Here is a 13595-nt window from a genome sequence, read left to right on the forward strand (position 1 = left end):
TGTACATCAGGCACTGACAAATAAATAATTAAATAGGTGGTATCAAATTTTTAATTGCTACTTTTATTGATATAGAATTCACATAAAATTTACTATTTTAAAATGTAAAATTTAATGACTTTTAACTATATTAATAAGATTGGGCAACCATCACCACTAGAACATTTTATCACCGTAGAAAGAAACCTCATACCCATTCAAGTACAATTTGTCTCCATTTTCCTATAACCCCAGTTCCTGGGAAACACTACGCTATTTCTAGGCTTTATAAAGTTATCTATTCTGGACATTTCTTATAAGTGAAATCATATTACATGTGACTTGTTTGGGTCTATCTTCTTTCATACCATTTTCAAGGTTTATTTTTGTATTAGCATAAATTAGTACTTTGTTCTCTGATATGGCTTAGTAATCTGATGTATGCCACATTTTGTTTATGTATTCATCAATGGATGGAAAGTTTAGAATTGTTTTTACTTTTTGGCTAATGCTGCTACTGCTAAGTCGCTTCAGTCGTGTCCCACTCTGTGCGACCCCAGAGACCGCAGCCCACTAGGCTCCCCGGTCCCTGGGATTCTCCAGGCAAGAACACTGGAGTGGGTTGCCATTTCCTTCTCCAATGCATGAAAGTGAAAAGTGAAAGTGAAGTCGCTCAGTCGTGTCCGACTCTTCTCGACCCCATGGACTGCAGCCCACCAGGCTCCTCTGTCCATGGGATTTTCCAGGCAAGAGTACTGGAGTGGGGTGCCATTGCCTTCTACGTTGGCTAATGCTGCTGTTATAATTCCAGAGTAAGTCTTGGTGTGGATATTTTTGGTTCTCTTATATAACTAGGGATAGAATTGTTCCTATTGTCATATTGTAACTTTAACATTTTGAGACACTGTCAAACTTTTTCAAAGTGATGGAGAATCCATCACTTTACTCCATGGACAGAGTAACCTGGCAGGCTACAGTCCACAGGGTAGCAAAGAGTCAGACATGACAAGCAGCTTAGCACGCACGCATGCAGGCAAGCACCATTTTACACTCCTAACAGGAATGTCTAAGAGTTCCAATTTCTGCACTCTTGGTCAACTATTGTTACTCCCCAATCCAAAGAATTGATGCTTTTGAACTGTGGTGTTGAAGAAGACTCTTGAGAGTCCCTTGGACTGCAAAGAGATCCAATCAGTCCATTCTGAAGGAGATCAGCCCTGAGATTTCTTTGGAAGGAACGATGCTAAAGCTGAAACTCCAATACTTTGGCCACCTCATGCGAAGAGTTGACTCATTGGAAAAGACTCTGATGCTGGGAGGGATTGGGGGCAGGAGGAGAAGGGGACAACAGTGGATTAGATGGCTGGATGGCATCACCGACTCAATGAACATGAGTTGGAGTAAACTCCATGAGTTGGTGATGGACAGGGAGGCCTGGCGTGTGGCGATTCATGGGGTCGCAAAGAGTCGGACACGACTGAGTGACTGAACTGAAGCAAAGATCTGGGAGGAGGGATTCTACACCATGGTTCAACAAAAGTTGGCAAGATAATAGAAATAGAGCAGCTTACTGCTCAGGGGCCCTGGAGGAAGGACATGACATAACTCAAGGGGCCAAACAGGGAGATCAAGGTGGGGAGGAAGAGAGATCAACAAGACCAGGACTTTTATTAGCATCTGTAGAGGGAGTGCTTTGGGGTTCCTAAACTAAGGCTGGATTGGTCAATTCAAATTAAAAAATAAAAGGATATTTTTGGTAAGCCCTGCAGGGGTTTTCTCTAAAGAGCACACAAGGGGAAGACCTTGAGAGGTGAGAGGGATTGTTTATCATAAGGGTCATCAGGGGAGTCATATAAGGGACTTGTATTTACTTATGAGTCTGCAGATTGTTATCCAGTGAATGTGCTTATGCAAAAGGCTGGGGTCACTTTTTCACACAAAAGGGAAGCCGAAACATCACTATAGTGGAGTTGTTTAAACTCATGGCAGAAGACTGTGGTTTACAGAAAGGTTAAAAACAAAAAAAAAAAGGAATGTAATTAATTTCATTAACTCTCCTGTCCTTTGATCTCCATCATAACCTGTTCCCACCAGAGAAATGCCAAACATTTCTGACCTTCCCTGCAAACTAACATCTAGCTGATGTCTGTCCTCACCACTCCCAATACTCTTGCTTATAATTGGGGATCATATGGACCACCTAAGGATTAAATAATCAAAGGCCATTTTTTAAATTTATTTATTTTAATTGGAGGATAATTACTTTACGATATTGTGATGGTTTTTGCCATGCATGTGTCCCCTTCATCCCGAAGTCCACTTCCACCTCCCTCCCCACCCTATCCCTCTAGGTTGCCACAGAGCACCAGATTTGGGTGCCCCACTTCATACATTAAACTCTCACTGACATGTGGTATTGTATATGTTTCAATGCTATTCTTTCAAATTACCCCACTCTCTCCTCACACTGAATCCAAAAGTCCATTCTTTAAGTCTGTTTCTCCTTTGCTGCCCTGTAGATAGGATCATCAGTACCATCTTTGAAAATTCCATGTATATGCATTAATATACAGTATTTGTTTTTCTCTTTCTGACTTGCTTTACTCTGTATAATAGGCTCTAGGTTCATCCACTTCATTAGAACTGACTCTAATATGTTCCTCAAAGGCTATTTTGAGTGATAAGCTTTTCATTCAATAGAAAGGATATAATCAATAAAAAAATAAACTGAATTTTATTTTCATGGTTGGAATCTATGTTGTTCCAAATGTACATCTACCTCTAACTTCTGTTGATTTCATGAACTTTGCAAGCTGGACAATATTGGCCCAAAACTGAGATTTGTCAGGTCAAGCCATAGAGAGCCAGCAAGCCCCAACAAGACTTGTCTACCCTGCGCCACAAGTACTCTTGTATATTATTTGATCAAGTTGGTCAAAGTTGACAAATTCTATAGTTTAAGTCACAAGAAAGTGGCATGTAACTGTCTTTTTTTAAATCTGTGGATTGTATTAAGATGTATGTCTGTTTATTTTATGCCTTTGGAAATTGTTATGATCAATGTTGTTGAGAAAGTGGAGAAAAGGGAACACTTGTACGATGTTGGTGGGAATATAAATTGCTACAGCCACTGTGGAAAAAAAAATAAAAATAAAACAACCATGTGATCCAGCAATGCATTACTGAATATATATTCAAAAGAAAAAAATCACAATCAGCATCTCAAGGAGGTATCTTCTCTCATTTTTCATCACAGCATCATTCATGACACTCAAAGTAGGGAAACAACTAAATAAAATATGGTAGATAGAAGAGAATATTATTCAGAATATTATAACATTAGAATTTTATTCAGCTATAAAAAAGCAGGAAATCCTGCTATTTGTGATAGCATGGATAAAAATGGAGGGCATTATGCTAAATGAAATAAACTAGACATACAGACACAAACAAATACCAAAAATATATTCATTTACATGTGGACTCTAGAGAAAATTCATAGAACCAGAGAGTAGAATGAGGTTGCCAGAGACAGGAAGTGGAAGAAATGGGGAGATATTGGTTAAAACATACAAACTTTCATGCATAATGAGTAAGATCTGAGGATCAAATGTACATGGTGACTATAATTAATTACATTGTATTGTACACTTGAAATTTGCTAAGCAAGTTATCACACACACAGGTTCTCACACACACAGGAAGGTAATAACAAATATGCTAATTATCTTAATTGTAGTAAATAGTTCACAATGCATATTTATATCGAATCAGAATGTAGTATACCTTAAATGTAAACAACTTTATCTGTCAATTATACCTCAGTTAGCTGAAGGGATAAAGAAAACTGTTATGAACAATTCCTAACTCCTGCTACCACTGTTGTAATTTAAGACCCTAACAGTTTTTGCTTTATTCAAAAGAAATTTTCTTTTTCTCTTTGTTGAAATACTACTTTCAAGCAATGATCAATTCAGTGTCACTTCTGGGCTTCCCTTGTGGCTCAGCTGGTAAAGAATCTGCCCGCAATGCTGGAGACCTGGGTTCGATCCCTGGGTTGAAAAGATCCCCTGGAGAAGGGAAAGGCTACCCACTCCAGTATTCTGGCCTGGAGAATTCCATGGACTGTATAGTCCACAGGGTGGCAAAGAGTCAGACACGACTGAGTGACTTTCACTTTCACTTCCTTTTATGAAATCTTTCCTTTTTTTGTTTAAAATTTGACAAAATTTTTACTTCACAGTACCTTAATGTTATTGATAAAAGTGAAGGCACAGTTGAAAATGGATAATGTTGAAATAACTGTTAACTAGATTATGAAATAATGTGTTCATAGTTAACCAAGATAGCAGAAGACTTTAAAGTGATGCTCTGAAGGTCTTACATGGTACTTACAGCTGTAAGTTGCCAAGTTACAAGCAAGGTATAAACAGATAGAAATGAACAAATAATATAAAAAATTTAGGTAGGAGATTCATATTTCATTTCTCCAGTGACATATTTATGATTGAATTAAATTAAAGCCCTACTTGTACAGCAAACCCAGGTCCTTTTAGCTGGTTCAGTCAAAGAGGTAAGACCTCTGACTGGCTCACATGAGAAGCTCCACTCCTTGGCCCAGTTTTGGGGAGTTTGCCAGACTTGAGTTCATCAATAATTTCTTCAGTATACTTAGATGTCAGATCCTCACAGTAGTTGTCATTTATTTGAACCATTGGTGTGTTTACACAGGCCCCTAAACATTCCACTTCTATAAGAGTGAAAAGTTTCTCAAGTGTATTCTCTCCAATATTATTCCAAGTTTTTTCTAAATGGCTTCCAGTATGCAGTCAGAGTTTTGAAGCATGCAAGATGTAGTAGTATAAACTTGAATGAATGTGACACTTTCCAACTGGCTTTCGATTATACATTGTATAAAAAGTTGCTACTTCATATATTCTCACTGGAGGTACCTGTAAAATTTCTGCAACCTTGTTCATAGAGAGGGGCAGCCATCCATTCTGTTTTTGGGCAAAATCCAGGTCTGGAAGCAGAGCAGCTGCTTTATGCCCTTTTGGGTAGTTTTTTTGCAATGGCATCTTCTTACAGTTTTCCGGTATGAAATCAAATGGAGCATCTGGGTTATTCTCAGGAGTATCTCTGTTCACAAATAAGGCTCCTCCAGCTCCATTCTGCACAGCTGTCTTAGGTAGATTCCTTATATGCCTTCCCCAGTCGGCAGCAAGGCAGCCATGGAGCACTGGTGAGAAGAACATGGTGGGCCAAACTGCCATGAAACCTTTTCTAATTTCAGTTCCTCCCATCAGATTTTAATATTTTATTTCTCAGTGTAATGGTTGAACTGTAGTCAAATCAGCAGTTGTGTCATGATGTGCATATCTGTTTGACCTGTGATCCATCTTGAGGGCAAGAAACTTTATGTTATTAAGGAGTTGTCATCTATGAGTTCGTGTAATGTACTTTTGTGTAGCCACTAGAATATATGTGTGTGTGAGATAATTCTAAATCCAAGGGCAGTTAATTAAAACATGAAGTATCCTATTCAAAAATCCTTCTTGAGACATCAATAGAAAATGCTTCATAGATCATTAAATTTGCACAAGAAGATACAAAATTTACATAATCTAGTTGAATTAAATTTTCTTTGGTGAAATGATGTGTTTAAGAGATAAAATTGGCTGAAAATTTAGATAAATTTTTCTCTGTAAATTTTACTAAGGATCAACACCTTAGATATAAAATTCCATTTCATCATGTACACTTCATTTAGTAGAAAATGCTGAACCTGATTCATTTAGAAAATTGACTGATTCTGCCATTAGAATTCTGATGAATCTGAGTTGGAGTAAATGTTTCATGCAAGCACTTGTCACTGAATGAAAGAGAAAATGAGTTGAACTGCACCAAGCTGAGCTTCCCAAAATAGCCAGTATTGTGCATGATAATAGTAAATGACTTTATATGTAGCAAATGTGGACCAAGAGGTATACTCATTGTAATACACTACCTGAAAATAAGGTTGAATGAGAAGAGAAATAGCCTTCACCTTACCCTTTGAATCAAAGACTACCAATAATTACATCAGAAGACTAATGACTTTGAGTGACCAAGACTAGCTTAGCTCAGTTTGCAGTGGGAATCATAAAGACTAACAAATATACCTTAAACAAATATATCTTATGACCTTATTCTGTTCCCTCTTTCAAGCTTGTCCTGTTATCTTTTGTCCTACTTTCTATTAGGGACACCATTCATATATCATCTACTTTGGGGTGACTTCTAAAGCACTCTACTTAATACTCCAGCTTCTTCTGGCTGCTTCCTTGCAACTTTGGACCCACTCGCTTCTATTAAAATTTCTTATTTATTTGTTTCAATTACCAACTAAATTTATCTGAGGGATGGAGCTGTTTCTTATTCAAAACTCTACCATGGGACCTCACACAGTATCTGACAAACACTAGGTATTCAAAACATACCCACTGAGAATTATACAGTGCAAAATTTCCACATACATACATATATATGTGTGTATATATATGGAGAATAAAGACCACTCCAAATAATGTACAGTTTCTACATATATTATTTTTTATGGCTTACATCCACTAATGTATATACCTTACTAGTTTGTTGAAACTATTTTTTCAGTCAAATTCTTGAAGGTTGTAAAGTGCATTTTGTAAATAATTGACTTCAATTTTGTGATTTTACCTGATGTGATTAAATTGGAAATGTTTCACTTCAATAACGTTGATTTGCTGATCCTCCTTTGTCCATTGATAAGAATTAGTTCAAGAAATACCCCCACATTGCTACAGGAAGCAGTAATTTGCCACATCTATCATTTTCTGTCTCCTGTGGAGCATAGTTGCCAGGGTTTCTAAATTAATATGATGAAATTGAAGGCAACTGTAAGTACAATATTTTTATCTCTTTCTCCATCGTTCTTCATCTATATTATTTCATTGGACTATATGAGAAAAGGAAAGCCTACTAATCTTCTTGTGCTATTATTTGCTATCAAATTGATTCATCATGTTTCTCTTTTGTTCCTAATTATAGTTATCCACCTTGCCCATCTGCAAAACTACGAACAATACATCTTTGGCTCTTTGACATCTTTTATTTCCATGCAGTATAAAGCTGTTTATAGCATATAGGCTATCAATCAACAGATAATGAGTGAACGCCTACCAAATGTAAAACAGAGTAGAGAATTGGATAGCTGTAAAACTGGATACCTGAGATGAGGAAGGTTAAAGTCCAGTTGGGGTAATGAGGTATACATGAAAAGTCACTCTGTATAGATATAAAAGTACAGAGGAGACAAATCTAACAGTTAAAATTATAAGAAAAACCCCTCTTTGATGGTCCCAGGGAGTTTTGTTGAATAAAAGAGCAGAGCATTATAGGCTGAGGTTAAGAAAGGTCATGAAGAAGAGGGAAGTTCATAATGAGAAAGGTGTGTCGGGGAGAATAAAAAAGTTGGCCTTCTAAAATAGAGGATTTCTGTAGGTGCATAATAAAATATAGACTGTATTACTCTGGCATAAGGCCAAGTAGAGAATATTGTGAGTTTGGAGACACTGATGGCTTTTAAATAGGAATGGAGTTAAGGACAAGGATTTATAATTTGAAACAAATTATAGTTCTTTCCTAACCTCACTAATTTTTCTAAAGTCTTCTTCTAACATTATCAGTATATATTTTAATATTTAATATTTTAATACATAAAATTTACTCACCTATCTTATACATATAATTGTAGAGTTTTTTAACCAAGCAGGACCCTATGAGGTCTTCCCAGAACAGACCCCCACCCATGTCCTCCACTTGTCTTTTGTCTGTATTAAAATTTTAGTCAAATAATAAATCTAATCATAACAGTGAGAAAATGCAGAGGAAAACAGTCAAGCAATACAAAATAATAATACTTTAGCCGTTAAACAAAATCAAGAACTTTTTAGTTCTTCCTCGAGGGTTATAGGTAAAACTTTGAGTCATATTTTTTTAGCTGTTTTACAAATATTGAAACTGCCATCATATGGAAAAAATTAACTATATGCTGCCCACAAGCACGTAGAACTCAGACTGATTGGAACCAGAAGGTTGATGATGCTGACTCATCACCAACCAATCAGAAGAATGTTCATGAGCTGATCACGCCATGCTTCTTGCACATTATAAGACTTCTCATAATCCCCCCCAGAGTGGACCACACAGTTGTGAGGACATTAGCCCACTGCGGTCCCTTTTGCCTGGCAAAGCAATACGAGGTACTCTTTTCAACTTCACCCAGAGCTCTGTCTCTGCATTTCTATTCAGAACCAATGACCAGAGGCCGAAGTTCAGTAACAGTTTGACACATATATACTCTATATATTCACAAAACAGCAAAGTATGTAATATTTCCATCACCTTCATATCTCTTTGATCATCCTCCACTTTTCACCACTACAGATTAGCTTGAGTTTTCTATTTTCAATGTTTCTTAATTAGATTTTCCTTGCATAATTCCCAAGGAATAGCTGACCATTTTTAATTTTGACAAAGAAGAATACAGTTTAAATTTCCTGATAGAAAGGGAATGAACAGTATATAGATGGAATATGAATGGTGACATAATGCAATTTTAGAGATCATATTGAATGATTCACCATAAAACCAAACCCTGTTTAACTTTACTTATGTCTTTGCTTTATTTGGATATTTGAAAAAGTAATATTGCTCACACCTTTTATTTGGGTATTTATAAGATGTTGTTGTTGTTGTTGTTCAGTCTCTCAGTCCTGTCCTACCTCATGGACTGCAGCATGCCAGGCTTACCGGTCCATCACCAAATCCCAGATTTTGCTCAAACTCATTTCCATTGAGTCATCGATGCCATCCAACTATCTCAAACCCTATCATTCACTTCTCTTCCTGCCTTCAATCTTTCCCAGCACTGGGGTCATTTCCAAAGAGTTGGCTCTTCACATCATGTGACCAAAGAATTGGAGCTTCATCATCAGTACTTCCAATGAATATTCAGGGTTGATTTCTTTCAGAATTGACTGGTTTGATCTCCTTGCAGTCCAAAGTACTCTCAAGATTCTTCTCCAAAACCACAGTTCAAAAGCATCTGTTCTTTGGTGCTCAGTCTTTTTGATTGTCTACATCTCACATCCATACTACTAGAAAAACCATAGCTTTGACTAGATGGGCACTGGTAGGCAAAGTAGTATCCCTGCTTTTTAATATGCTGTCTAGGTTTGATATTGCTTTTCTTTCAAGGAAGAAGCCTTCTAATTTCAAGGCTGCAGTCACCACCTGCAGTGATTTTGGAGCCCAAGAAAATAAAGTCTGTCACTATTTCCCTTGTTTCCCTATCTATATTCCATGAAGCAATGGGACAGGATGCCATGATCTTAGTTTTTTGAATGTTGAGCTTTAAGCCCAGTTTTTCATTCTCCCGTTTCACCTTCATCAAGAGGCTCTTTAGTTTCTCTTTGCTTTCTGCCATAAATGTGATGCCATCTGCATATCTGAGGTTATTGATATTTCTCCTGGCAATCTTGATTCCAGCTTGTGCTTCATCCAGCTGGGCATTTGTCATGATGTATTCTGCATGTAAGTTAAATAAACAGGGTGACAATATACAACCCTGATGTACTCCTTTCTCAATTTGGAACCAGTCTGCTGCTCCACGTCCACGTCTAACTGTTACCTCATACAGGTTTTGCAGGAGGAAGGTAAAGTGCTCTGGTATTCCTATCTCTAAGAATTTTCCAGTTTCTTGAGGAAAAATCTTTTCTTCCAGATTTCCTTTTATTCTGGCACTAGGGAAAAAAAAATGGAGTACTTCTTTCTTATGGTACAACAAAATCTTTATCATTAGTAACTGCAGGAAAAGCAAGGGTAAGATATTGCCATAGTAATGGAGAACACCTTAATTTGCTTCAATTTTTTTCTAAATTTAATAATAAAATGATAATTGGAAAATTATTCCAAGTATAAATTCAAAAAAGGGAAAAACAAAAGTATCTCCATTGGCTTATTTATCAGTGCATTCAACAAAATTTTATTAACAGTCTACAAAGTACCTGGCAATAATGTGTAGCAGGAGATAAAGCAGGAAGCAAAGTGAACCCAAATCTTTGCCCTCATGAGGGATACATGCCTATGGGGAAAAAATGAATGATAAAAAATTAAAAGAATATATGTGATAGCTAATGACAAAATTGAAAAAACATCAAGGGAAATGAGAGTGCTGGAATATGAAGAGGGGTTGAGGTTTCAGTTTTTAAAGGGATGAAAAACTACTGTGAAGATCATATTTAACCAAAGCCCTGGATAAGAACAATTGGGGATGTTAATGTGACCTAATAACTGTAGCTTTACCTCAGCTTACCCTCAACATGACACATAAATCTTATATTTTGTATCTATTTCCCTTAGCCTTTATTTCCTCCCCATTTATGTCTCTTTATTTTTTATCAATAATTTAATTTCCCCCACATTCTTAAAAACACTCTCCAAAAAAGTCTTTTAAAACATTTTTAACAATTGCAAAATATGCTATCACGGATATATCATAATCTACTTAAGCATTTCTTTTAGCATTTATTTATTTTAATTTATTTATCCTGTACATCATTGTAAATATTACTTTAGTGAGCACTCTTATGTAAAGAATTTTGTCCATATTTCTGATTCTTTCCTTAGACAGAATGGTCAAAGTGTGGTGAGTGACTATAAAAGTGAGAACAATCCCACATGGAGCAAATATATCTGTTTCATATCCTCAGCATAAAGATTATCTCTGTGTAGCATAGAGTATGTATAAAAAAGAGAGTAGAAATATCCTGTAGTTATGACATCTAACTGGGTTATTTTTCCTCCAAAGAAAGAGAAGTATCACATTATATCATTAGTTTAAGCAAATTGGTATTTAAGAAATAAATATTTCTAGGTGTCTGAGCAACTGTTCTCTTAGATTATAACAGCAAAGAAAAAAGATTGCCACTAACTCAAAATAGAAACAAACAGTTATGAGCAGAGAATAAGTAAGTATATATTTTGTAGGATGTAAATTTCACCTAGAATATTGTAAATGAAATGAAGATAAGAAGAAAGAAAAAAGAGAAAGATGAAGGAAAAACAATATCAGACTTGAAAGCCAACTGTAGGGAATAAGCATCTAAAATCTGGCTTGCTCATCTTTAGAAAGCCCAGATACCCTCATACTACCACTATGTTTCTGATGATAAGATATAGGGAAAAGAGAAAGAAAATTTCAGATGTAACAATCACTGTCAACAATTTGATATAGGAAAACTAGCAGTAAACAGTAAGTAATATAAAAATTGTTTGGGGCCTAGAGAGAGATGGGCCATAGCTCAGTCCTTGCCAGCTCAGAGAATGCAGTCATGTACAATTGCACAACAAGATGTTTAAACATATGTTTAATTGCCTTTAAACCTGACTCTGTAGTCAAGAACTATGGAAGGAGATCGTGTCTGATGAGCACCCCAAATTACAGGGTTCCAACACTGCCCTTCTCAAAATGTCCCCTAAATTGCAACATCTGTAAGATAAGACCAATGTCCCAGTAACCTGAGTTTCTCCTGTTTTATTTTTATTTCTTTTTTTTAAGAAGTCATGATTTTCAAGGCCTCAAAGATCTTTATGTCTCTTGAACTGCCAATTGAACCTAAAGGCAAGAATTTTTTATTTCTTTCTTTTCAAAAAAAAAAAAAAAATCATGTGATTAATCTCACATGCTGCAGAATATATGCTGCCAGATTTTAAGAATCATTGCAAGACTATAATTAATCAGTATATTCTATTTTTTTGTTCAAGACTACAACAATCATAAAGAATAAGGTTTCAGAAATAAACACCCTCAAATAAAACATTCCTTAGTTTATTATAGAAATATCACAGTTTTGGGTTTTTTTTTAAGAAATGATGCTAGAACAATTGAATGTTGATTGAAAAAAAAATTAGCCTTTCCCCCACCCTGAATTACAACACTCACCAACCAACTTGAGTTGGAACTCAGACCTAAATGCAAAAGGTAAAGCAATTAGTCATCTAACATAAAACATAGGGACATATCTTCATAACTTAAAATATGATAAATTATATTCAGCTTGACACTAAAAAATTGCTTATCAAAGAAACAACTTATAAATTGAGCTTCATTAAATTAAAAAAAAAATGTTCAATCAAATATTTGACTAAGAACATAAAAAGGCACCCATTGCATAGGAAACATTCTCAGAACTCTCTTATACACCACATATTGAAATATAAGGTAAATGTATATACACATACACAGGGCCTCCCTGGTAGCTCAGTTGTAAAAGAATCTGCCTGCCAATGCTGGAAACACAAGACACATGGGTTTGATCCTTTGGTTGTCATAATCCCCTGGAGGAGGAAATGGCAACCCACTCATGTATTCTTGCCTGGGAAATCCTATGAACAGAGGACTCTCTCAGGCTATAGTCCATGGGGTCACAAAGAGTCAGATACAACTGAACAACTGAGCACAAGCACATAAATATATATATATATATATATATATGGGGTATGTAGTTTATATATGTATATAGTTTTCTGAGTTTGTTTCATAAATATAATAAATTATATTATCTGAAATAGTTTTTGTTTGTTTGTTTTCTAGTTACTTCAATTCCTCTGTTTCCTCCAAGTTTTTTTGTTAGTGTTTTGTTAATTTTTTCTTTTTACTTTTTTACATTTTTCTTTCCTCTTAGGGACTTTTTTTGGTGTTTGGGGATCCTTGGTTTGTTTGCTTATATAAAGAGTGGTCACTAACAACAAATTGGAAGATCAGAGGTTGTGGGTTGTTCTTTTAACCATGTGATTTTATCCTGGGCACATCTAGCTTAGGACATGTCCTGAGGGAAAACCCTAATATCTGTGTCTTTATAGTCTCCTCTTTGCCTAGTCAAATTTCCCAGAAAAGACTCTTCTATCCTGTTCTAGAAGTTTGAGAATAGAATAGGAAAAAGGAGGTATTGATATATGAATATTAACCTGATCATTCTATAATTCAGTATTGCATCGCTACAATAAAATGCTTCAAGTGTATCCAAGTCCAGACACATGCCACAAAGTGAGTTTCCAATACTCTACTCAGAAATCCTTGCTATAGGCCTTCATTTTAAAGGGCTCTCCTCTTGTTCTCTTCAGGCAGCACCCTTTCCTACAGAGTAAGGAATTTGCATGGTGAAGCAAATGTCTGTTTAGAGAGTGTCAACTTAAAAATATTCAGAATCAGAAGGTGAGGGCTATGTCTTATTTAATGGGAATTTTTTGTTAACACAAGTTCACATTCCCAATGCACAGTGAGGTGAAACAAACTGAAACACCAGAGTTTAAAGCAGAGAAAGGTTTGTTGCAAGACCATGCAAAATAATGTGGCTCATGCCCTGAAAAGTTTTGAGCTCCATGAAGGGTTTTGGCAAAGCAGTTTTAAAAGGCAGGTGTGGGAAGGGTTGGGTTACAGGGTATGTGATAAACTTGTGCACAGTTCTTTGAGTGGCTGATGGTGAGGTAACAGGGTGGTGACACAGGGGTTAATATTATCAGTCCTTAGGCTACAG

General features: G+C 36.1%; 1 pseudogene; it reads right to left on the reverse strand.

Annotated features, from left to right (window-relative positions):
* Positions 1 to 4496: 4496 nt before the first annotated feature.
* On the reverse strand, positions 4497 to 5234 carry LOC109575411 (NADH dehydrogenase [ubiquinone] flavoprotein 2, mitochondrial-like; annotated as a pseudogene).
* Positions 5235 to 13595: the final 8361 nt, after the last annotated feature.

The sequence above is a fragment of the Bos indicus genome, chromosome 2 (assembly GCF_029378745.1).
Source record: "Bos indicus isolate NIAB-ARS_2022 breed Sahiwal x Tharparkar chromosome 2, NIAB-ARS_B.indTharparkar_mat_pri_1.0, whole genome shotgun sequence".
NCBI classification, from domain to species: domain Eukaryota; kingdom Metazoa; phylum Chordata; class Mammalia; order Artiodactyla; family Bovidae; genus Bos; species Bos indicus.